Here is a 26,854-nt window from a genome sequence, read left to right as displayed (position 1 = left end):
CCGGAATACAAGTTTTCGCGCAGTTCTGAGAGAAAAAGTTTACACCTTTCTCTCGTCTACTCTTCGACGACTTGTAAAATCAATTCTCGTGAATCTTGCTAGTTTCGATCTACAACGATGTATCTCGTTGGTTTGAGCTGGAATACAAGTTTTCGCGCAGTTCTGAGAGAAAAAGTTTACACCTTTCTCTCGTCTACTCTTCGACGACTTGTAAAATCGATGCTCGTGAATCTTGCTAGTTTCGATCTAAAACGATGTATCCCGTTGTTTTGAGCCGGAATACAAGTTTTCGCGCAGTTCTGAGAGAAAAAGTTTACAATTTTCTCTCGTCTACTCGTCGACGACTTGTAAAATCGATGGTCGTGAATCTTGCTAGTTTCGATCTAAAACGATGTATCCCGTTTTTTTGAGCCGGTATACAAGTTCCCGCGCAGTTCTGAGAAAAAGGTTTACACCTTTCCCTCGTGTACTCATCGACGACTTGTAAAAGCGATGCTTGAGAATCTTGCTAGTTTCGATCTAAAACGATGTATCCCGTTGTTTTGAGCCGGAATACAAGTTTTCGTGCAGTTCTGAGAGAAAAAGTTTACACCTTTCTCTCGTCTACTCTTCGAGGACTTGTAAAATCGATGCTCGTGAATCTTGCTAGTTTCGATCTAAAACGATGAATCCTGTTGTTTTGAGCCGGAATACAAGTTTTCGCGCAGTTCTGAGAGAAAAAGTTTACACCTTTCTCTCGTCTACTCTTCGACGACTTGTAAAATCGATGCTCGTGAATCTTGCTAGTTTCGATCTAAAACGATGTATCCCGTTGTTTTGAGCCGGAATACAAGTTTTCGCGCAGTTCTGAGAGAAAAAGTTTACAATTTTCTCTCGTTTACTCGTCGACGACTTGTAAAATCGATGCTCGTGAATCTTGCTAGTTTCGATCTAAAACGATGTATACCGTTGTTTTGAGCCGGAATACAAGTTTTCGTGCAGTTCTGAGAGAAAGTGTACACCTTTCTCTCGTCTACTCTTCGAAGACTTGTAAAATAGATGCTCGTGAATCTTGCTAGTTTCGATCTAAAACGATGTATCCCGTTTTTTTTGAGCCGGAATACAAGTTTTCGCGCAGTTCTGAGAGAAAAAGTTTACACCTTTCTCTCGTCTACTCTTCGACGACTTGTTATATCGATGCTCGTGAATCTTGCTAGTTTCGATCTAAAACGTTGTATTCCGTTGTTTTGAGCCGGAATACAAGTTTTCGCGCAGTTCTGAGAGAAAAAGTTTACACCTTTCTCTCGTCTACTCTTCGACGACTTGTAAAATCAATGCTCGTGAATCTTGCTACTTTCGATCTACAACGATGCATCTCGTTGTTTTGAGCTGGAATAGAAGTTTTCGCGCAGTTCTGAAAGAAAAAGTTTACACCTTTCTCTCGTCTACTCTTCGAGGACTTGTAAAATCGATGCTCGTGAATCTTGCTAGTTTCGATCTAAAACGATGTAACCCGTCGTTCTGAGCCGGAATACAAGTTCTGACGCAGTTCTGAGAGGAAACGTTTACACCTTTCTCTCGTCTACTCTTCGAGGACTTGTAAAATCGATGCTCGTGAATCTTGCTAGTTTCGATCTAAAACGATGTATCCCGTTGTTTTGAGCCGGAATACAAGTTTTCGCGCAGTTCTGAGAGAAAAAGTTTACACCTTTCTCTCGTCTACTCTTCGAGGACTTGTAAAATCGATGCTCGTGAATCTTGCTAGTTTCGATCTAAAACGATGAATCCTGTTGTTTTGAGCCGGAATACAAGTTTTCGCGCAGTTCTGAGAGAAAAAGTTTACACCTTTCTCTCGTCTACTCTTCGACGACTTGTAAAATCAATGCTCGTGAATCTTGCTAGTTTCGATCTACAACGATGTATCTCGTTGTTTTGAGCTGGAATAGAAGTTTTCGCGCAGTTCTGAGAGAAAAAGTTTACACCTTTCTCTCTTCTACTCTTCGAGGACTTGTAAAATCGATGCTCGTGAATCTTGCTAGTTTCGATCTAAAACGATGAATCCCGTTGTTTTGAGCCGGAATACAAGTTTTCGCGCAGTTCTGAGAGAAAAAGTTTACACCTTTCTCTCGTCTACTCTTCGACGACTTGTAAAATCGATGCTCGTGAATCTTGCTAGTTTCGATCTAAAACGATGTATCCTGTTGTTTTGAGCCGGAATACAAGTTTTCGTGCAGTTCTGAGAGAAAAAGTTTACACCTTTCTCTCGTCTACTCTTCGACGAGTTGTGAAATCGATGCTCGTGAATCTTGCTAGTTTCGATCTAAAACGATGTATTCCGTTGTTTTGAGCCGGAATACAAGTTTTCGCGCAGTTCTGAGAAAAAAAGTTTACACCTTTCTCTCGTCTACTCTTCGACGACTTGTAAAATCGATGCTCGTGAATCTTGCTAGTTTCGATCTAAAACGATGTATCCCGTTTTTTTGAGCCGGTATACAAGTTCTCGCGCAGTTCTGAGAAAAAAGTTTACACCTTTCCCTCGTGTACTCATCGACGACTTGTAAAAGCGCTGCTTGTGAATCTTGCTAGTTTCGATCTAAAACGATGTATCCCGTTGTTTTGAGCCGGAATACAAGTTTTCGTGCAGTTCTGAGAGAAAAAGTTTACACCTTTCTCTCGTCTACTCTTCGAGGACTTGTAAAATCGATGCTCGTGAATCTTGCTAGTTTCGATCTAAAACGATGAATCCTGTTGTTTTGAGACGGAATACAAGTTTTCGCGCAGTTCTGAGAGAAAAAGTTTACACCTTTCTCTCGTCTACTCTTCGACGACTTGTAAAATCGATGCTCGTGAATCTTGCTCATTTCGATCTAAAACGATGTATCCCGTTGTTTTGAGCCGGAATACAAGCTTTCGTGCAGTTCGGAGAGAAAAAGTTTACACCTTTCTCTCGTCTACTCTTCGACGACTTGTAAAATCGATGCTCGTGAATCTTGCTAGTTTCGATCTAAAACGATGCATTCCGTTGTTTTGAGCCGGAATACAAGTTTTCGTGCAGTTCTGAGAGAAAGTGTACACCTTTCTCTCGTCTACTCTTCGAAGACTTGTAAAATAGATGCTCGTGAATCTTGCTAGTTTCGATCTAAAACGATGTATCCCGTTTTTTTGAGCCGGAATACAAGTTTTCGCGCAGTTTTGAGAGAAAAAGTTTACACCTTTCTCTCGTCTACTCTTCGACGACTTGTAATATCGATGCTCGTGAATCTTGCTAGTTTCGATCTAAAACGATGTATTCCGTTGTTTTGAGCCGGAATACAAGTTTTCGCGCAGTTCTGAGAGAAAAAGTTTACACCTTTCTCTCGTCTACTCTTCGACGACTTGTAAAATCAATGCTCGTGAATCTTGCTAGTTTCGATCTACAACGATGTATCTCGTTGTTTTGAGCTGGAATAGAAGTTTTCGCGCAGTTCTGAGAGAAAAAGTTTACACCTTTCTCTCTTCTACTCTTCGAGGACTTGTAAAATCGATGCTCGTGAATCTTGCTAGTTTCGATCTAAAACGATGTAACCCGTTGTTCTGAGCCGGAATACAAGTTCTGACGCAGTTCTGAGAGAAAACGTTTACACCTTTCTCTCGTCTACTCTTCGAGGACTTGTAAAATAGATGCTCGTGAATCTTGCTAGTTTCGATCTAAAACGATGAATCCCGTTGTTTTGAGCCGGAATACAAGTTTTCGCGCAGTTCTGAGAGAAAAAGTTTACACCTTTCTCTAGTCTACTCTTCGACGACTTGTAAAATCGATGCTCGTGAATCTTGCGAGTTTCGATCTAAAACAATGTATCCTGTTGTTTTGAGCCGGAATACAAGTTTTCGTGCAGTTCTAAGAGAAAAAGTTTACACCTTTCTCTCGTCTACTCTTCGACGAGTTGTGAAATCGATGCTCGTGAATCTTGCTAGTTTCGATCTAAAACGATGTATTCCGTTGTTTTGAGCCGGAATACAAGTTTTCGCGCAGTTCTGAGAGAAAAAGTTTACACCTTTCTCTCGTCTACTCTTCGACGACTTGTAAAATCGATGCTCGTGAATCTTGCTAGTTTCGATCTAAAACGATGTATCCCGTTGTTTTGAGCCGGAATACAAGTTTTCGCGCAGTTCTGAGAGAAAAAGTTTACAATTTTCTCTCGTCTACTCGTCGACGACTTGTAAAATCGATGCTCGTGAATCTTGCTAGTTTCGATCTGAAACGATGTATACCGTTGTTTTGAGCCGGAATACAAGTTTTCGTGCAGTTCTGAGAGAAAGTGTACGCCTTTCTCTCGTCTACTCTTCGAAGACTTGTAAAATAGATGCTCGTGAATCTTGCTAGTTTCGATCTAAAACGATGTATCCCGTTTTTTTTTTGAGCCGGAATACAAGTTTTCGTGCAGTTCTAAGAGAAAAAGTTTACACCTTTCTCTCGTCTACTCTTCGACGAGTTGTGAAATCGATGCTCGTGAATCTTGCTAGTTTCGATCTAAAACGATGTATTCCGTTGTTTTGAGCCGGAATACAAGTTTTCGCGCAGTTCTGAGAAAAAAAGTTTACACCTTTGTCTACTCTTCGACGACTTGTAAAATCTATGCTCGTGAATCTTGCTAGTTTCGATCTAAAACGATGTATCCCGTTTTTTTGAGCCGGTATACAAGTTCTCGCGCAGTTCTGAGAAAAAAGTTTACACCTTTCCCTCGTGTACTCATTGACGACTTGTAAAAGCGATGCTTGTGAATCTTGCTAGTTTCGATCTAAAACGATGTATCCCGTTGTTTTGAGCCGGAATACAAGTTTTCGTGCAGTTCTGAGAGAAAAAGTTTACACCTTTCTCTCGTCTACTCTTCGAGGACTTGTAAAATCGATGCTCGTGAATCTTGCTAGTTTCGATCTAAAACGATGAATCCTGTTGTTTTGAGACGGAATACAAGTTTTCGCGCAGTTCTGAGAGAAAAAGTTTACACCTTTCTCTCGTCTACTCTTCGACGACTTGTAAAATCGATGCTCGTGAATCTTGCTCTTTTCGATCTAAAACGATGTATCCCGTTGTTTTGAGCCGGAATACAAGCTTTCGTGCAGTTCTGAGAGAAAAAGTTTACACCTTTCTCTCGTCTACTCTTCGACGACTTGTAAAATCGATGCTCGTGAATCTTGCTAGTTTCGATCTAAAACGATGCATTTCGTTGTTTTGAGCCGGAATACAAGTTTTCGTGCAGTTCTGAGAGAAAGTGTACACCTTTCTCTCGTCTACTCTTCGAAGACTTGTAAAATAGATGCTCGTGAATCTTGCTAGTTTCGATCTAAAACGATGTATCCCGTTTTTTTGAGCCGGAATACAAGTTTTCGCGCAGTTTTGAGAGAAAAAGTTTACACCTTTCTCTCGTCTACTCTTCGACGACTTGTAATATCGATGCTCGTGAATCTTGCTAGTTTCGATCTAAAACGATGTATTCCGTTGTTTTGAGCCGGAATACAAGTTTTCGCGCAGTTCTGAGAGAAAAAGTTTACACCTTTCTCTCGTCTACTCTTCGACGACTTGTAAAATCAATGCTCGTGAATCTTGCTAGTTTCGATCTACAACGATGTATCTCGTTGTTTTGAGCTGGAATAGAAGTTTTCGCGCAGTTCTGAGAGAAAAAGTTTACACCTTTCTCTCTTCTACTCTTCGAGGACTTGTAAAATCGATGCTCGTGAATCTTTCTAGTTTCGATCTAAAACGATGTAACCCGTTGTTCTGAGCCGGAATACAAGTTCTGACGCAGTTCTGAGAGAAAACGTTTACACCTTTCTCTCGTCTACTCTTCGAGGACTTGTAAAATCGATGCTCGTGAATCTTGCTAGTTTCGATCTAAAACGATGAATCCCGTTGTTTTGAGCCGGAATACAAGTTTTCGCGCAGTTCTGAGAGAAAAAGTTTACACCTTTCTCTAGTCTACTCTTCGACGACTTGTAAAATCGATGCTCGTGAATCTTGCGAGTTTCGATCTAAAACGATGTATCCTGTTGTTTTGAGCCGGAATACAAGTTTTCGTGCAGTTCTAAGAGAAAAAGTTTACACCTTTCTCTCGTCTACTCTTCGACGAGTTGTGAAATCGATGCTCGTGAATCTTGCTAGTTTCGATCTAAAACGATGTATTCCGTTGTTTTGAGCCGGAATACAAGTTTTCGCGCAGTTCTGAGAGAAAAAGTTTACACCTTTCTCTCGTCTACTCTTCGACGACTTGTAAAATCGATGCTCGTGAATCTTGCTAGTTTCGATCTAAAACGATGCATCCCGTTGTTTTGAGCCGGAATACAAGTTTTCGCGCAGATCTGAAAGAAAAAGTTTACAATTTTCTCTCGTCTACTCGTCGACGACTTGTAAAATCGATGCTCGTGAATCTTGCTAGTTTCGATCTGAAACGATGTATACCGTTGTTTTGAGCCGGAATACAAGTTTTCGTGCAGTTCTGAGAGAAAGTGTACACCTTTCTCTCGTCTACTCTTCGAAGACTTGTAAAATAGATGCTCGTGAATCTTGCTAGTTTCGATCTAAAACGATGTATCCCGTTTTTTTGAGCCGGAATACAAGTTTTCGCGCAGTTGTGAGAGAAAAAGTTTACACCTTTCTCTCGTCTACTCTTCGACGACTTGTTATATCGATGCTCGTGAATCTTGCTAGTTTCGATCTAAAACGTTGTATTCCGTTGTTTTGAGCCGGAATACAAGTTTTCGCGCAGTTCTGAGAGAAAACGTTTACACCTTTCTCTCGTCTACTCTTCGACGACTTGTAAAATCAATGCTCGTGAATCTTGCTAGTTTCGATCTACAACGATGTATCTCGTTGTTTTGAGCTGGAATAGAAGTTTTCGCGCAGTTCTGAGAGAAAAAGTTTACACCTTTCTCTCGTCTACTCTTCGAGGACTTGTAAAATCAATGCTCGTGAATCTTGCTAGTTTCGATCTAAAACGATGTAACCCGTTGTTCTGAGCCGGAATACAAGTTCTGACGCAGTTCTGAGAGAAAACGTTTACACCTTTCTCTCGTCTACTCTTCGAGGACTTGTAAACTCGATGCTCGTGAATCTTGCTAGTTTCGATCTAAAACGATGAATCCCGTTGTTTTGAGCCGGAATACATGTTTTCGCGCAGTTCTGAGAGAAAAAGTTTACACCTTTCTCTCGTCTACTCTTCGACGACTTGTAAAATCGATGCTCGTGAATCTTGCTAGTTTTGATCTAAAACGATGTATCCCGTTGTTTTGAGCCGCAATACAAGTTTTCGTGCAGTTCTGAGAGAAAAAGTTTACACCTTTCTCTCGTCTACTCTTCGACGAGTTGTAAAATCGATGCTCGTGAATCTTGCTAGTTTCGATCTAAAACGATGTATTCCGTTGTTTTGAGCCGGAATACAAGTTTTCGCGCAGTTCTGAGAGAAAAAGTTTACACCTTTCTCTCGTCTACTCTTCGACGACTTGTAAAATCGATGCTCGTGAATCTTGCTAGTTTCGATCTAAAACGATGTATCCCGTTGTTTTGAGCCGGAATACAAGTTTTCGCGCAGTTCTGAGAGAAAAAGTTTACAATTTTCTCTCGTCTACTCGTCGACGACTTGTAAAATCGATGGTCGTGAATCTTGCTAGTTTCGATCTAAAACGATGTATCCCGTTTTTTTGAGCCGGTATACAAGTTCCCGCGCAGTTCTGAGAAAAAGGTTTACACCTTTCCCTCGTGTACTCATCGACGACTTGTAAAAGCGATGCTTGAGAATCTTGCTAGTTTCGATCTAAAACGATGTATCCCGTTGTTTTGAGCCGGAATACAAGTTTTCGTGCAGTTCTGAGAGAAAAAGTTTACACCTTTCTCTCGTCTACTCTTCGAGGACTTGTAAAATCGATGCTCGTGAATCTTGCTAGTTTCGATCTAAAACGATGAATCCTGTTGTTTTGAGCCGGAATACAAGTTTTCGCGCAGTTCTGAGAGAAAAAGTTTACACCTTTCTCTCGTCTACTCTTCGACGACTTGTAAAATCGATGCTCGTGAATCTTGCTAGTTTCGATCTAAAACGATGTATCCCGTTGTTTTGAGCCGGAATACAAGTTTTCGCGCAGTTCTGAGAGAAAAAGTTTACAATTTTCTCTCGTCTACTCGTCGACGACTTGTAAAATCGATGCTCGTGAATCTTGCTAGTTTCGATCTAAAACGATGTATACCGTTGTTTTGAGCCGGAATACAAGTTTTCGTGCAGTTCTGAGAGAAAGTGTACACCTTTCTCTCGTCTACTCTTCGAAGACTTGTAAAATAGATGCTCGTGAATCTTGCTAGTTTCGATCTAAAACGATGTATCCCGTTTTTTTTTGAGCCGGAATACAAGTTTTCGCGCAGTTCTGAGAGAAAAAGTTTACACCTTTCTCTCGTCTACTCTTCGACGACTTGTTATATCGATGCTCGTGAATCTTGCTAGTTTCGATCTAAAACGATGCATTCCGTTGTTTTGAGCCGGAATACAAGTTTTCGCGCAGTTCTGAGAGAAAAAGTTTACAATTTTCTCTCGTCTACTCGTCGACGACTTGTAAAGTCGATGCTCGTGAATCTTGCTAGTTTCGATCTAAAACGATGTATTCCGTTGTTTTGAGCCGGAATACAAGTTTTCGCGCAGTTCTGAGAGAAAAAGTTTACACCTTTCTCTCGTCTACTCTTCGACGACTTGTAAAATCGATGCTCGTGAATCTTGCTAGTTTCGATCTAAAACGATGTATACCGTTGTTTTGAGCCGGAATACAAGTTTTCGCGCAGTTCTGAGAGAAAAAGTTTACAATTTTCTCTCGTCTACTCGTCGACGACTTGTAAAATCGATGCTCGTGAATCTTGCTAGTTTCGATCTAAAACGATGTATACCGTTGTTTTGAGCCGGAATACAAGTTTTCGTGCAGTTCTGAGAGAAAGTGTACACCTTTCTCTCGTCTACTCTTCGAAGACTTGTAAAATAGATGCTCGTGAATCTTGCTAGTTTCGATCTAAAACGATGTATCCCGTTTATTTTTGAGCCGGAATACAAGTTTTCGCGCAGTTCTGAGAGAAAAAGTTTACACCTTTCTCTCGTCTACTCTTCGACGACTTGTTATATCGATGCTCGTGAATCTTGCTAGTTTCGATCTAAAACGTTGTATTCCGTTGTTTTGAGCCGGAATACAAGTTTTCGCGCAGTTCTGAGAGAAAAAGTTTACACCTTTCTCTCGTCTACTCTTCGACGACTTGTAAAATCAATGCTCGTGAATCTTGCTACTTTCGATCTACAACGATGTATCTCGTTGTTTTGAGCTGGAATAGAAGTTTTCGCGCAGTTCTGAAAGAAAATGTTTACACCTTTCTCTCGTCTACTCTTCGAGGACTTGTAAAATCGATGCTCGTGAATCTTGCTAGTTTCGATCTAAAACGATGTAACCCGTCGTTCTGAGCCGGAATACAAGTTCTGACGCAGTTCTGAGAGGAAACGTTTACACCTTTCTCTCGTCTACTCTTCGAGGACTTGTAAAATCGATGCTCGTGAATCTTGCTAGTTTCGATCTAAAACGATGTAACCCGTTGTTCTGAGCCGGAATACAAGTTCTGACGCAGTTCTGAGAGAAAACGTTTACACCTTTCTCTCGTCTACTCTTCGAGGACTTGTAAAATCGATGCTCGTGAATCTTGCTAGTTTCGATCTAAAACGATGAATCCCGTTGTTTTGAGCCGGAATACATGTTTTCGCGCAGTTCTGAGAGAAAAAGTTTACACCTTTCTCTCGTCTACTCTTCGACGACTTGTAAAATTGATGCTCGTGAATCTTGCTAGTTTTGATCTAAACGATGTATCCCGTTGTTTTGAGCCGGAATACAAGTTTTTGCGCAGTTCTGAGAGAAATGTTTACAATTTTTTCTCGTCTACTCGTCGACGACTTGTAAAATCGATGCTCGTGAATCTTGCTAGTTTCGATCTAAAACAATGTATTCCGTTGTTTTGAGCCGGAATACAAGTTTTCGCGCAGTTCTGAGAGAGAAAGTTTACACCTTTCTCTCGTCTACTCTTCGACGACTTGTAAAATCAATGCTCGTGAATCTTGCTAGTTTCGATCTACAACGATGTATCTCGTTGTTTTGAGCTGGAATACAAGTTTTCGCGCAGTTCTGAGAGAAAAAGTTTACACCTTTCTCTCGTCTACTCTTCGACGACTTGTAAAATCGATGCTCGTGAATCTTGCTAGTTTCGATCTAAAACGATGTATCCCGTTGTTTTGAGCCGGAATACAAGTTTTCGTGCAGTTCTGAGAGAAAAAGTTTACACCTTTCTCTCTACTCCTCGACGACTTGTAAAATCGATGCTCGTGAATCTTGCTAGTTTCGATCTAAAACAATGCATTCCGTTGTTTTGAGCCGGAATACAAGTTTTCGCGCAGTTCTGAGAGAAAAATTTTACAATTTTCTCTCGTCTACTCGTCGACGATTTGTAAAATCGATGCTCGCGAATCTTACTAGTTTCGATCTAAAACGATATATACCGTTGTTTTGAGCCGGAATACAAGTTTTCGTGCAGTTCTGAGAGAAAAAGTTTACACCTTTCTCTCGTCTACTCTTCGAAGACTTGTAAAATCGATGCTCGTGAATCTTGCTAGTTTCGATCTAAAACGATGAATCCTGTTGTTTTGAGCCGGAATACAAGTTTTCGCGCAGTACAGAGAGAAAAAGTTTACACCTTTCTCTCGTCTACTCTTCGACGACTTGTAAAATCGATGCTCGTGAATCTTGCTAGTTTCGATCTAAAACGATGTATCCCGTTGTTTTGAGCCGGAATACAAGTTTTCGCGCAGTTCTGAGAGAAAAAGTTTACAATTTTCTCTCGTCTACTCGTCGACGACTTGTAAAATCGATGCTCGTGAATCTTGCTAGTTTCGATCAAAAACGATGTATACCGTTGTTTTGAGGCGGAATACAAGTTTTCGTGCAGTTCTGAGAGAAAGTGTACACCTTTCTCTCGTCTACTCTTCGAAGACCTGTAAAATAGATGCTCGTGAATCTTGCTAGTTTCGATCTAAAACGATGTATCCCGTTTTTTTGAGCCGGAATACAAGTTTTCGCGCAGTTCTAAGAGAAAAAGTTTACACCTTTCTCTTGTCTACTCTTCGACGACTTGTAATATCGATGCTCGTGAATCTTGCTAGTTTCGATCTAAAACGATGTATTCCGTTGTTTTGAGCCGGAATACAAGTTTTCGCGCAGTTCTAAGAGAAAAAGTTTACACCTTTCTCTTGTCTACTCTTCGACGACTTGTAATATCGATGCTCGTGAATCTTGCTAGTTTCGATCTAAAACGATGTATCTCGTTGTTTTGAGCTGGAATAGAAGTTTTCGCGCAGTTCTGAGAGAAAAAGTTTACACCTTTCTCTCGTTTACTCTTCGACGACTTGTAAAATCAATGCTCGTGAATCTTGCTAGTTTCGATCTACAACGATGTATCTCGTTGTTTTGAGCTGGAATAGAAGTTTTCGCGCAGCTCTGAGAGAAAAAGTTTACGCCTTTCTCTCGTCTACTCTTCGAGGACTTGTAAAATCGATGCTCGTGAATCTTGCTAGTTTCGATCTAAAACGATGTAACCCGTTGTTCTGAGCCGGAATACAAGTTCTGACGCAGTTCTGAGAGAAAACGTTTACACCTTTCTCTCGTCTACTCTTCGAGGACTTGTAAAATCGATGCTCGTGAATCTTGCTAGTTTCGATCTAAAACGATGTATCCCGTTTTTTTGAGCCGGTATACAAGTTCTCGCGCAGTTCTGAGAAAAAAGTTTACACCTTTCCCTCGTGTACTCATCGACGACTTGTAAAAGCGATGCTTGTGAATCTTGCTAGTTTCGATCTAAAACGATGTATCCCGTTGTTTTGAGCCGGAATACAAGTTTTCGTGCAGTTCTGAGAGAAAAAGTTTACACCTTTCTCTTGTCTACTCTTCGACGACTTGTAAAATCGATGCTCGTGAATCTTGCTAGTTTCGATCTAAAACGATGTATCCCGTTGTTTTGAGCCAGAATACAAGTTTTCGCGCAGTTCTGAGAGAAAGTGTACACCTTTCTCTCGTCTACTCTTCGAAGACTTGTAAAATAGATGCTCGTGAATCTTGCTAGTTTCGATCTAAAACGATGTATCCCGTTTTTTTGAGCCGGAATACAAGTTTTCGCACAGTTCTGAGAGAAAAAGTTTACACCTTTCTCTCGTCTACTCTTCGACGACTTGTAAAATCAATGCTCGTGAATCTTGCTAGTTTCGATCTACAACGATGTATCTCGTTGTTTTGAGCTGGAATAGAAGTTTTCGCGCAGTTCTGAGAGAAAAAGCTTACACCTTCCTCTCGTCTACTCTTCGAGGACTTGTAAAATCGATTCTCGTGAATCTTGCTAGTTTCGATCTAAAACGATGTAACCCGTTGTTCTGAGCCGGAATACAAGTTCTGACGCAGTTCTGAGAGAAAACGTTTACACCTTTCTCTCGTCTACTCTTCGAGGACTTGTAAAATCGATGCTCGTGAATCTTGCTAGTTTCGATCTAAAACGATGAATCCCGTTGTTTTGAGCCGGAATACATGTTTTCGCGCAGTTCTGAGAGAAAAAGTTTACACCTTTCTCTCGTCTACTCTTCGACGACTTGTAAAATCGATGCTCGTGAATCTTGCTAGTTTTGATCTAAACAATGTATCCCGTTGTTTTGAGCCGGAATACAAGTTTTTGCGCAGTTCTGAGAGAAATGTTTACAATTTTCTCTCGTCTACTCGTCGACGACTTGTAAAATCGATGCTCGTGAATCTTGCTAGTTTCGATCTAAAACAATGTATTCCGTTGTTTTGAGCCGGAATACAAGTTTTCGCGCAGTTCTGAGAGAGAAAGTTTACACCTTTCTCTCGTCTACTCTTCGACGACTTGTAAAATCAATGCTCGTGAATCTTGCTAGTTTCGATCTACAACGATGTATCTCGTTGTTTTGAGCTGGAATACAAGTTTTCGCGCAGTTCTGAGAGAAAAAGTTTACACCTTTCTCTCGTCTACTCTTCGACGACTTGTAAAATCGATGCTCGTGAATCTTGCTAGTTTCGATCTAAAACGATGTATCCCGTTGTTTTGAGCCGGAATACAAGTTTTCGTGCAGTTCTGAGAGAAAAAGTTTACACCTTTCTCTCTACTCCTCGACGACTTGTAAAATCGATGCTCGTGAATCTTGCTAGTTTCGATCTAAAACGATGCATTCCGTTGTTTTGAGCCGGAATACAAGTTTTCGCGCAGTTCTGAGAGAAAAATTTTACAATTTTCTCTCGTCTACTCGTCGACGATTTGTAAAATCGATGCTCGCGAATCTTACTAGTTTCGATCTAAAACGATGTATACCGTTGTTTTGAGCCGGAATACAAGTTTTCGTGCAGTTCTGAGAGAAAAAGTTTACACCTTTCTCTCGTCTACTCTTCGCAGACTTGTAAAATCGATGCTCGTGAATCTTGCTAGTTTCGATCTAAAACGATGAATCCTGTTGTTTTGAGCCGGAATACAAGTTTTCGCGCAGTACAGAGAGAAAAAGTTTACACCTTTCTCTCGTCTACTCTTCGACGACTTGTAAAATCGATGCTCGTGAATCTTGCTAGTTTCGATCTAAAACGATGTATCCCGTTGTTTTGAGCCGGAATACAAGTTTTCGCGCAGTTCTGAGAGAAAAAGTTTACAATTTTCTCTCGTCTACTCGTCGACGACTTGTAAAATCGATGCTCGTGAATCTTGCTAGTTTCGATCAAAAACGATGTATACCGTTGTTTTGAGGCGGAATACAAGTTTTCGTGCAGTTCTGAGAGAAAGTGTACACCTTTCTCTCGTCTACTCTTCGAAAACCTGTAAAATAGATGCTCGTGAATCTTGCTAGTTTCGATCTAAAACGATGTATCCCGTTTTTTTGAGCCGGAATACAAGTTTTCGCGCAGTTCTAAGAGAAAAAGTTTACACCTTTCTCTTGTCTACTCTTCGACGACTTGTAATATCGATGCTCGTGAATCTTGCTAGTTTCGATCTAAAACGATGTATTCCGTTGTTTTGAGCCGGAATACAAGTTTTCGCGCAGTTCTAAGAGAAAAAGTTTACACCTTTCTCTTGTCTACTCTTCGACGACTTGTAATATCGATGCTCGTGAATCTTGCTAGTTTCGATCTAAAACGATGTATCTCGTTGTTTTGAGCTGGAATAGAAGTTTTCGCGCAGTTCTGAGAGAAAAAGTTTACACCTTTCTCTCGTTTACTCTTCGACGACTTGTAAAATCAATGCTCGTGAATCTTGCTAGTTTCGATCTACAACGATGTATCTCGTTGTTTTGAGCTGGAATAGAAGTTTTCGCGCAGTTCTGAGAGAAAAAGTTTACGCCTTTCTCTCGTCTACTCTTCGAGGACTTGTAAAATCGATGCTCGTGAATCTTGCTAGTTTCGATCTAAAACGATGTAACCCGTTGTTCTGAGCCGGAATACAAGTTCTGACGCAGTTCTGAGAGAAAGCGTTTACACCTTTCTCTCGTCTATTCTTCGAGGACTTGTAAAATCGATGCTCGTGAATCTTGCTAGTTTCGATCTAAAACGATGAATCCCGTTGTTTTGAGCCGAAATACAAGTTTTCGTGCAGTTCTTAGAGAAAAAGTTTACACCTTTCTCTTGTCTACTCTTCGACGAGTTGTAAAATCGATGCTCGTGAATCTTGCTAGTTTCGATCTAAAACGATGTATTCCGTTGTTTTGAGCCGGAATACAAGTTTTCGCGCAGTTCTGAGAAAAAAAGTTTACACCTTTCTCTCGTCTACTCTTCGACGACTTGAAAAATCGATGCTCGTGAATCTTGCTAGTTTCGATCTAAAACGATGTATCCCGTTTTTTTGAGCCGGTATACAAGTTCTCGCGCAGTTCTGAGAAAAAAGTTTACACCTTTCCCTCGTGTACTCATCGACGACTTGTAAAAGCGATGCTTGTGAATCTTGCTAGTTTCGATCTAAAACGATGTATCCCGTTGTTTTGAGCCGGAATACAAGTTTTCGTGCAGTTCTGAGAGAAAAAGTTTACACCTTTCTCTCGTCTACTCTTCGAGGACTTGTAAAATCGATGCTCGTGAATCTTGCTAGTTTCGATCTAAAACGATGAATCCTGTTGTTTTGAGCCGGAATACAAATTTTCGCGCAGTTCTGAGAGAAAACGTTTACACCTTTCTCTCGTCTACTCTTCGACGACTTGTAAAATCGATGCTCGTGAATCTTGCTCGTTTCGATCTAAAACGATGTATCCCGTTGTTTTGAGCCGGAATACAAGTTTTCTTGCAGTTCTGAGAGAAAAAGTTTACACCTTTCTCTCGTCTACTCTTCGGCGACTTGTAAAATCGATGCTCGTGAATCTTGTTAGTTTCGATCTAAAACGATGCATTCCGTTGTTTTGAGCCGGAATACAAGTTTTCGCGCAGTTCTGAGAGAAAAAGTTTACAATTTTCTCTCATCAACTCGTCGACGACTTGTAAAATCGATGCTCGTGAATCTTGCTAGTTTCGATCTAAAACGATGTATCCCGTTGTTTTGAGCCGGAATACAAGTTTTCGCGCAGTTCTGAGAGAAAAAGTTTACACCTTTCTCTCGTCTACTCTTCGACGACTTGTAATATCGATGCTCGTGAATCTTGCTAGTTTCGATCTAAAACGATGTATTCCGTTGTTTTGAGCCGGAATACAAGTTTTCGCGCAGTTCTGAGAGAAAAAGTTTACACCTTTCTCTCGTCTACTCTTCGACGACTTGTAAAATCAATGCTCGTGAATCTTGCTAGTTTCAATCTACAACGATGTATCTCGTTGTTTTGAGCTGGAATACAAGTTTTCGCGCAGTTCTGAGAGAAAAAGTTTACACCTTTCTCTCGTCTACTCTTCGACGACTTGTAAAATCGATGCTCGTGAATCTTGCTAGTTTCGATCTAAAACGATGAATCCTGTTGTTTTGAGCCGGAATACAAGTTTTCGCGCAGTTCAGAGAGAAAAAGTTTACACCTTTCTCTCGTCTACTCTTCGACGACTTGTAAAATCGATGCTCGTGAATCTTGCTAGTTTCGATCTAAAACGATGTACCCCGTTGTTTTGAGCCGGAATACAAGTTTTCGCGCAGTTCTGAGAGAAAAAGTTTACAATTTTCTCTCGTCTACTCGTCGACGACTTGTAAAATCGATGCTCGTGAATCTTGCTAGTTCAGATAAAAAACGATGTATACCGTTGTTTTGAGGCGGAATACAAGTTTTCGTGCAGTTCTGAGAGAAAGTGTACACCTTTCTCTCGTCTACTCTTCGAAGACCTGTAAAATAGATGCTCGTGAATCTTGCTAGTTTCGATCTAAAACGATGTATCCCGTTTTTTTGAGCCGGAATACAAGTTTTCGCGCAGTTCTAAGAGAAAAAGTTTACACCTTTCTCTTGTCTACTCTTCGACGACTTGTAATATCGATGCTCGTGAATCTTGCTAGTTTCGATCTAAAACGATGTATTCCGTTGTTTTGAGCCGGAATACAAGTTTTCGCGCAGTTCTGAGAGAAAAAGTTTACACCTTTCTCTCGTTTACTCTTCGACGACTTGTAAAATCAATGCTCGTGAATCTTGCTAGTTTCGATCTACAACGATGTATCTCGTTGTTTTGAGCTGGAATAGAAGTTTTCGCGCAGTTCTGAGAGAAAAAGTTTACGCCTTTCTCTCGTCTACTCTTCGAGGACTTGTAAAATCGATGCTCGTGAATCTTGCTAGTTTCGATCTAAAACGATGTAACCCGTTGTTCTGAGCCGGAATACAAGTTCTGACGCAGTTCTGAGAGAAAACGTTTACACCTTTCTCTCGTCTACTCTTCGAGGACTTGTAAAATCGATGCTCGTGAATCTTGCTAGTTTCGATCTAAAACGATGAATCCCGTTGTTTTGAGCCGAAATACAAGTTTTCGCGCAGTTCTGAGAGAAAAAATTTACACCTTTCTCTCGTCTACTCTTCGACGACTTGTAAAATCGATGCTCGTGAATCTTGCTAGTTTCGATCTAAAACGATGTATCCTGTTGTTTTGAGCCGGAATACAAGTTTTCGTGCAGTTCTTAGAGAAAAAGTTTACATCTTTCTCTTGTCTACTCTTCGACGAGTTGTAAAATCGATGCTCGTGAATCTTGCTAGTTTCGATCTAAAACGATGTATTCCGTTGTTTTGAGCCGGAATACAAGTTTTCGCGCAGTTCTGAGAAAAAAAGTTTACACCTTTCTCTCGTCTACTCTTCGACGACTTGAAAAATCGATGCTCGTGAATCTTGCTAGTTTCGATCTAAAACGATGTATCCCGTTTTTTTGAGCCGGTATACAAGTTCTCGCGCAGTTCTGAGAAAAAAGTTTACACCTTTCCCTCGTGTACTCATCGACGACTTGTAAAAGCGATGCTTGTGAATCTTGCTAGTTTCGATCTAAAACGATGAAACCCGTTGTTCTGAGCCGGAATACAAGTTCTGACGCAGTTCTGAGAGAAAACGTTTACACCTTTCTCTCGTCTACTCTTCGGCGACTTGTAAAATCGATGCTCGTGAATCTTGCTAGTTTCGATCTAAAACGATGCATTCCGTTGTTTTGAGCCGGAATACAAGTTTTCGCGCAGTTCTGAGAGAAAAAGTTTACAATTTTCTCTCATCAACTCGTCGACGACTTGTAAAATCGATGCTCGTGAATCTTGCTAGTTTCGATCTAAAACGATGTATCCCGTTGTTTTGAGCCGGAATACAAGTTTTCGCGCAGTTCTGAGAGAAAAAGTTTACACCTTTCTCTCGTCTACTCTTCGACGACTTGTAATATCGATGCTCGTGAATCTTGCTAGTTTCGATCTAAAACGATGTATTCCGTTGTTTTGAGCCGGAATACAAGTTTTCGCGCAGTTCTGAGAGAAAAAGTTTACACCTTTCTCTCGTCTACTCTTCGACGACTTGTAAAATCAATGCTCGTGAATCTTGCTAGTTTCAATCTACTCTTCGACGAGTTTACTGTAAAATCGATGCTCGTGAATCTTGCTAGTTTCGATCTAAAACGATGTATTCCGTTGTTTTGAGCCGGAATACAAGTTTTCGCGCAGTTCTGAGAAAAAAAGTTTACACCTTTCTCTCGTCTACTCTTCGACGACTTGTAAAATCGATGCTCGTGAATCTTGCTAGTTTCGATCTAAAACGATGTATCCCGTTTTTTTGAGCCGGTATACAAGTTCTCGCGCAGTTCTGAGAAAAAACTTTACACCTTTCCCTCGTGTACTCATCGACGACTTGTAAAAGCGATGCTTGTGAATCTTGCTAGTTTCGATCTAAAACGATGTATCCCGTTGTTTTGAGCCGGAATACAAGTTTTCGTGCAGTTCTGAGAGAAAAAGTTTACACCTTTCTCTCGTCTACTCTTCGAGGACTTGTAAAATCGATGCTCGTGAATCTTGCTAGTTTCGATCTAAAACGATGAATCCTGTTGTTTTGAGCCGGAATACAAGTTTTCGCGCAGTTCTGAGAGAAAAAGTTTACACCTTTCTCTCGTCTACTCTTCGACGACTTGTAAAATCGATGCTCGTGAATCTTGCTCGTTTCGATCTAAAACGATGTATCCCGTTGTTTTGAGCCGGAATACAAGTTTTCGTGCAGTTCTGAAAGAAAAAGTTTACACCTTTCTCTCGTCTACTCTTCGACGAGTTGTAAAATCGATGCTCGTGAATCTTGCTAGTTTCGATCTAAAACGATGTATTCCGTTGTTTTGAGCCGGAATATAAGTTTTCGCGCAGTTCTGAGAAAAAAAGTTTACACCTTTCTCTCGTCTACTCTTCGACGACTTGTAAAATCGATGCTCGTGAATCTTGCTAGTTTCGATCTAAAACGATGTATCCCGTTTTTTTGAGCCGGAATACAAGTTTTCGTGCAGTTCTGAGAGAAAAAGTTTACACCTTTCTCTCGTCTACTCTTCGAGGACTTGTAAAATCGATGCTCGTGAATCTTGCTCGTTTCGATCTAAAACGATGTATCCCGTTGTTTTGAGCCGGAATACAAGTTTTCGCGCAGTTCTGAGAGAAAAAGTTTACACCTTTCTCTCGTCTACTCTTCGACGACTTGTAAAATCAATGCTCGTGAATCTTGCTAGTTTCGATCTACAACGATGTATCTCGTTGTTTTGAGCTGGAATACAAGTTTTCGCGCAGTTCTGAGAGAAAAAGTTTACACCTTTCTCTCGTCTACTCTTCGACGACTTGTAAAATTGATGCTCGTGAATCTTGCTAGTTTCGATCTAAAACGATGTATCCCGTTGTTTTGAGCCGGAATACAAGTTTTCGTGCAGTTCTGAGAGAAAAAGTTTACACCTTTCTACTCTTCGACGACTTGTAAAATCGATGCTCGTGAATCTTGCTAGTTTCGATCTAAAACGATGTATTCCGTTGTTTTGAGCCGGAATACAAGTTTTCGCGCAGTTCTGAGAGAAAATGTTTACACCTTTCTCTCGTCTACTCTTCGACGACTTGTAAAATTAATGCTCGTGAATCTTGCTAGTTTCAATCTACAACGATGTATCTCGTTGTTTTGAGCTGGAATACAAGTTTTCGCGCAGTTCTGAGAGAAAATTTTACACCTTTCCCTCGTCTACTCTTCGACGACTTGTAAAATCGATGCTCGTGAATCTTGCTAGTTTCGATCTAAAACGATGTATCCCGTAGTTTTGAGCCGGAATACAAGTTTTCGTGCAGTTCTGAGAGAAAAAGTTTAAACCTTTCTCTCGTCTACTCTTCGAGGACTTGTAAAATCGATGCTCGTGAATCTTGCTAGTTTCGATCTAAAACGATGTATCCTGTTGTTTTGAGCCGGAATACAAGTTTTCGTGCAGTTCTGAGAGAAAAAGTTTACACCTTTCTCTTGTCTACTCTTCGACGAGTTTACTGTAAAATCGATACTCGTGAATCTTGCTAGTTTCGATCTAAAACGATGTATTCCGTTGTTTTGAGCCGGAATACAAGTTTTCGCGCAGTTCTGAGAGAAAAAGTTTACACCTTTCTCTCGTCTACTCTTCGACGACTTGTAAAATCAATGCTCGTGAATCTTGCTAGTTTCGATCTACAACGATGTATCTCGTTGTTTTGAGCTGGAATACAAGTTTTCGCGCAGTTCTGAGAGAAAAAGTTTACACCTTTCTCTCGTCTACTCTTCGACGACTTGTAAAATTGATGCTCGTGAATCTTGCTAGTTTCGATCTAAAACGATGTATCCCGTTGTTTTGAGCCGGAATACAAGTTTTCGTGCAGTTCTGAGAGAAAAAGTTTACACCTTTCTACTCTTCGACGACTTGTAAAATCGATGCTCGTGAATCTTGCTAGTTTCGATCTAAAACGATGTATTCCGTTGTTTTGAGCCGGAATACAAGTTTTCGCGCAGTTCTGAGAGAAAAAGTTTACACCTTTCTCTCGTCTACTCTTCGACGACTTGTAAAATCAATGCTCGTGAATCTTGCTAGTTTCAATCTACAACGATGTATCTCGTTGTTTTGAGCTGGAATACAAGTTTTCGCGCAGTTCTGAGAGAAAATTTTACACCTTTCTCTCGTCCACTCTTCGACGACTTGTAAAATCGATGCTCGTGAATCTTGCTAGTTTCGATCTAAAACGATGTATCCCGTTGTTTTGAGCCGGAATACAAGTTTTCGTGCAGTTCTGAGAGAAAAAGTTTAAACCTTTCTCTCGTCTACTCTTCGAGGACTTGTAAAATCGATGCTCGTGAATCTTGCTAGTTTCGATCTAAAACGATGTAACCCGTTGTTCTGAGCCGGAATACAAGTTCTGACGCAGTTCTGAGAGAAAACGTTTACACCTTTCTCTCGTCTACTCTTCGAGGACTTGTAAAATCGATGCTCGTGAATCTTGCTAGTTTCGATCTAAAACGATGAATCCCGTTGTTTTGAGCCGGAATACAAGTTTTCACGCAGTTCTGAGAGAAAAAGTTTACACCTTTCTCTCGTCTACTCTTCGACGACTTGTAAAATCGATGCTCGTGAATCTTGCTAGTTTCGATCTAAAACGATGTATCCTGTTGTTTTGAGCCGGAATACAAGTTTTCGTGCAGTTCTGAGAGAAAAAGTTTACACCTTTCTCTTGTCTACTCTTCGACGAGTTTACTGTAAAATCGATACTCGTGAATCTTGCTAGTTTCGATCTAAAACGATGTATTCCGTTGTTTTGAGCCGGAATACAAGTTTTCGCGCAGTTCTGAGAAAAAAAGTTTACACCTTTCTCTCGTCTACTCTTCGACGACTTGTAAAATCGATGCTCTTGAATCTTGCTAGTTTCGATCTAAAACGATGTATCCCGTTTTTTTGAGCCGGTATACAAGTTCTCGCGCAGTTCTGAGAAAAAAGTTTACACCTTTCCCTCGTGTACTCATCGACGACTTGTAAAAGCGATGCTTGTGAATCTTGCTAGTTTCGATCTAAAACGATGTATCCCGTTGTTTTGAGCCGGAATACAAGTTTTCGTGCAGTTCTGAGAGAAAAAGTTTACACCTTTCTCTCGTCTACTCTTCGAGGACTTGTAAAATCGATGCTCGTGAATCTTGCTAGTTTCGATCTAAAACGATGAATCCTGTTGTTTTGAGCCGGAATACAAGTTTTCGCGCAGTTCTGAGAGAAAAAGTTTACACCTTTCTCTCGTCTACTCTTCGACGACTTGTAATATCGATGCTCGTGAATCTTGCTAGTTTCGATCTAAAACGATGTATTCCGTTGTTTTGAGCCGGAATACAAGTTTTCGCGCAGTTCTGAGAGAAAAAGTTTACACCTTTCTCTCGTCTACTCTTCGACGACTTGTAAAATCAATGCTCGTGAATCTTGCTAGTTTCAATCTACAACGATGTATCTCGTTGTTTTGAGCTGGAATACAAGTTTTCGCGCAGTTCTGAGAGAAAAAGTTTACACCTTTCTCTCGTCTACTCTTCGACGACTTGTAAAATCGATGCTCGTGAATCTTGCTAGTTTCGATCTAAAACGATGTATCCCGTTGTTTTGAGCCGGAATACAAGTTTTCGTGCAGTTCTGAGAGAAAAAGTTTAAACCTTTCTCTCGTCTACTCTTCGACGAGTTTACTGTAAAATCGATGCTCGTGAATCTTGCTAGTTTCGATCTAAAACGATGTATTCCGCTGTTTTGAGCCGGAATACAAGTTTTCGCGCAGTTCTGAGAAAAAAAGTTTACACCTTTCTCTCGTCTACTCTTCGACGACTTGTAAAATCGATGCTCGTGAATCTTGCTAGTTTTGACCTAAAACGATGTATCCCGTTGTTTTGAGCCGGAATACAAGTTTTCGTGCAGTTCTGAGAGAAAAAGTTTACACCTTTCTCTCGTCTACTCTTCGAGGACTTGTAAAATCGATGCTCGTGAATCTTGCTAGTTTCGATCTAAAACGATGAATCCTGTTGTTTTGAGCCGGAATTCAAGTTTTCGCGCAGTTCTGAGAGAAAAAGTTTACACCTTTCTCTCGTCTGCTCTTCGACGACTTGTAAAATCGATGCTCGTGAATCTTGCTCGTTTCGATCTAAAACGATGTATCCCGTTGTTTTGAGCCGGAATACAAGTTTTCGTGCAGTTCTGAAAGAAAAAGTTTACACCTTTCTATCGTCTACTCTTCGACGAGTTGTAAAATCGATGCTCGTGAATCTTGCTAGTTTCGATCTAAAACGATGTATTCCGTTGTTTTGAGCCGGAATATAAGTTTTCGCGCAGTTCTGAGAAAAAAAGTTTACACCTTTCTCTCGTCTACTCTTCGACGACTTGTAAAATCGATGCTCGTGAATCTTGCTAGTTTCGATCTAAAACGATGTATCCCGTTTTTTTGAGCCGGAATACAAGTTTTCGTGCAGTTCTGAGAGAAAAAGTTTACACCTTTCTCTCGTCTACTCTTCGAGGACTTGTAAAATCGATGCTCGTGAATCTTGCTAGTTTCGATCTAAAACGATGTATCCCGTTGTTTTGAGCCGGTATACAAGTTCTCGCGCAGTTCTGAGAAAAAAGTTTACACCTTTCCCTCGTGTACTCATCGACGACTTGTAAAAGCGATGCTTGTGAATCTTGCTAGTTTCGATCTAAAACGATGTAACCCGTTGTTCTGAGCCGGAATACAAGTTCTGACGCAGTTCTGAGAGAAAACGTTTACACCTTTCTCTCGTCTACTCTTCGGCGACTTGTAAAATCGATGCTCGTGAATCTTGCTAGTTTCGATCTAAAACGATGCATTCCGTTGTTTTGAGCCGGAATACAAGTTTTCGCGCAGTTCTGAGAGAAAAAGTTTACAATTTTCTCTCATCAACTCGTCGACGACTTGTAAAATCGATGCTCGTGAATCTTGCTAGTTTCGATCTAAAACGATGTATCCCGTTGTTTTGAGCCGGAATACAAGTTTTCGCGCAGTTCTGAGAGAAAAAGTTTACACCTTTCTCTCGTCTACTCTTCGACGACTTGTAATATCGATGCTCGTGAATCTTGCTAGTTTCGATCTAAAACGATGTATTCCGTTGTTTTGAGCCGGAATACAAGTTTTCGCGCAGTTCTGAGAGAAAAAGTTTACACCTTTCTCTCGTCTACTCTTCGACGACTTGTAAAATCAATGCTCGTGAATCTTGCTAGTTTCAATCTACTCTTCGACGAGTTTACTGTAAAATCGATGCTCGTGAATCTTGCTAGTTTCGATCTAAAACGATGTATTCCGTTGTTTTGAGCCGGAATACAAGTTTTCGCGCAGTTCTGAGAAAAAAAGTTTACACCTTTCTCTCGTCTACTCTTCGACGACTTGTAAAATCGATGCTCGTGAATCTTGCTAGTTTCGATCTAAAACGATGTATCCCGTTTTTTTGAGCCGGTATACAAGTTCTCGCGCAGTTCTGAGAAAAAACTTTACACCTTTCCCTCGTGTACTCATCGACGACTTGTAAAAGCGATGCTTGTGAATCTTGCTAGTTTCGATCTAAAACGATGTATCCCGTTGTTTTGAGCCGGAATACAAGTTTTCGTGCAGTTCTGAGAGAAAAAGTTTACACCTTTCTCTCGTCTACTCTTCGAGGACTTGTAAAATCGATGCTCGTGAATCTTGCTAGTTTCGATCTAAAACGATGAATCCTGTTGTTTTGAGCCGGAATACAAGTTTTCGCGCAGTTCTGAGAGAAAAAGTTTACACCTTTCTCTCGTCTACTCTTCGACGACTTGTAAAATCGATGCTCGTGAATCTTGCTCGTTTCGATCTAAAACGATGTATCCCGTTGTTTTGAGCCGGAATACAAGTTTTCGTGCAGTTCTGAAAGAAAAAGTTTACACCTTTCTCTCGTCTACTCTTCGACGAGTTGTAAAATCGATGCTCGTGAATCTTGCTAGTTTCGATCTAAAACGATGTATTCCGTTGTTTTGAGCCGGAATATAAGTTTTCGCGCAGTTCTGAGAAAAAAAGTTTACACCTTTCTCTCGTCTACTCTTCGACGACTTGTAAAATCGATGCTCGTGAATCTTGCTAGTTTCGATCTAAAACGATGTATCCCGTTTTTTTGAGCCGGAATACAAGTTTTCGTGCAGTTCTGAGAGAAAAAGTTTACACCTTTCTCTCGTCTACTCTTCGAGGACTTGTAAAATCGATGCTCGTGAATCTTGCTCGTTTCGATCTAAAACGATGTATCCCGTTGTTTTGAGCCGGAATACAAGTTTTCGCGCAGTTCTGAGAGAAAAAGTTTACACCTTTCTCTCGTCTACTCTTCGACGACTTGTAAAATCAATGCTCGTGAATCTTGCTAGTTTCGATCTACAACGATGTATCTCGTTGTTTTGAGCTTGAATACAAGTTTTCGCGCAGTTCTGAGAGAAAAAGTTTACACCTTTCTCTCGTCTACTCTTCGACGACTTGTAAAATTGATGCTCGTGAATCTTGCTAGTTTCGATCTAAAACGATGTATCCCGTTGTTTTGAGCCGGAATACAAGTTTTCGTGCAGTTCTGAGAGAAAAAGTTTACACCTTTCTACTCTTCGACGACTTGTAAAATCGATGCTCGTGAATCTTGCTAGTTTCGATCTAACACGATGTATTCCGTTGTTTTGAGCCGGAATACAAGTTTTCGCGCAGTTCTGAGAGAAAATGTTTACACCTTTCTCTCGTCTACTCTTCGACGACTTGTAAAATTAATGCTCGTGAATCTTGCTAGTTTCAATCTACAACGATGTATCTCGTTGTTTTGAGCTGGAATACAAGTTTTCGCGCAGTTCTGAGAGAAAATTTTACACCTTTCCCTCGTCTACTCTTCGACGACTTGTAAAATCGATGCTCGTGAATCTTGCTAGTTTCGATCTAAAACGATGTATCCCGTAGTTTTGAGCCGGAATACAAGTTTTCGTGCAGTTCTGAGAGAAAAAGTTTAAACCTTTCTCTCGTCTACTCTTCGAGGACTTGTAAAATCGATGCTCGTGAATCTTGCTAGTTTCGATCTAAAACGATGTATCCTGTTGTTTTGAGCCGGAATACAAGTTTTCGTGCAGTTCTGAGAGAAAAAGTTTACACCTTTCTCTTGTCTACTCTTCGACGAGTTTACTGTAAAATCGATACTCGTGAATCTTGCTAGTTTCGATCTAAAACGATGTATTCCGTTGTTTTGAGCCGGAATACAAGTTTTCGTGCAGTTCTGAGAGAAAAAGTTTACACCTTTCTCTCGTCTACTCTTCGACGACTTGTAAAATCAATGCTCGTGAATCTTGCTAGTTTCGATCTAAAACGATGTATCCCGTTGTTTTGAGCCGGAATACAAGTTTTCGTGCAGTTCTGAGAGAAAAAGTTTACACCTTTCTACTCTTCGACGACTTGTAAAATCGATGCTCGTGAATCTTGCTAGTTTCGATCTAAAACGATGTATTCCGTTGTTTTGAGCCGGAATACAAGTTTTCGCGCAGTTCTGAGAGAAAAAGTTTACACCTTTCTCTCGTCTACTCTTCGACGACTTGTAAAATCAATGCTCGTGAATCTTGCTAGTTTCAATCTACAACGATGTATCTCGTTGTTTTGAGCTGGAATACAAGTTTTCGCGCAGTTCTGAGAGAAAATTTTACACCTTTCTCTCGTCTACTCTTCGACGACTTGTAAAATCGATGCTCGTGAATCTTGCTAGTTTCGATCTAAAACGATGTATCCCGTTGTTTTGAGCCGGAATACAAGTTTTCGTGCAGTTCTGAGAGAAAAAGTTTAAACCTTTCTCTCGTCTACTCTTCGAGGACTTGTAAAATCGATGCTCGTGAATCTTGCTAGTTTCGATCTAAAACGATGTAACCCGTTGTTCTGAGCCGGAATACAAGTTCTGACGCAGTTCTGAGAGAAAACGTTTACACCTTTCTCTCGTCTACTCTTCGAGGACTTGTAAAATCGATGCTCGTGAATCTTGCTAGTTTCGATCTAAAACGATGAATCCCGTTGTTTTGAGCCGGAATACAAGTTTTCACGCAGTTCTGAGAGAAAAAGTTTACACCTTTCTCTCGTCTACTCTTCGACGACTTGTAAAATCGATGCTCGTGAATCTTGCTAGTTTCGATCTAAAACGATGTATCCTGTTGTTTTGAGCCGGAATACAAGTTTTCGTGCAGTTCTGAGAGAAAAAGTTTACACCTTTCTCTTGTCTACTCTTCGACGAGTTTACTCTAAAATCGATACTCGTGAATCTTGCTAGTTTCGATCTAAAACGATGTATTCCGTTGTTTTGAGCCGGAATACAAGTTTTCGCGCAGTTCTGAGAAAAAAAGTTTACACCTTTCTCTCGTCTACTTTTCGACGACTTGTAA

Source organism: Amblyomma americanum, chromosome 8 (genome assembly GCF_052857255.1).
Source record: "Amblyomma americanum isolate KBUSLIRL-KWMA chromosome 8, ASM5285725v1, whole genome shotgun sequence".
Classification (NCBI taxonomy): Eukaryota; Metazoa; Arthropoda; class Arachnida; order Ixodida; family Ixodidae; genus Amblyomma; species Amblyomma americanum.
Note: the sequence above shows the minus strand (reverse complement) of the source record.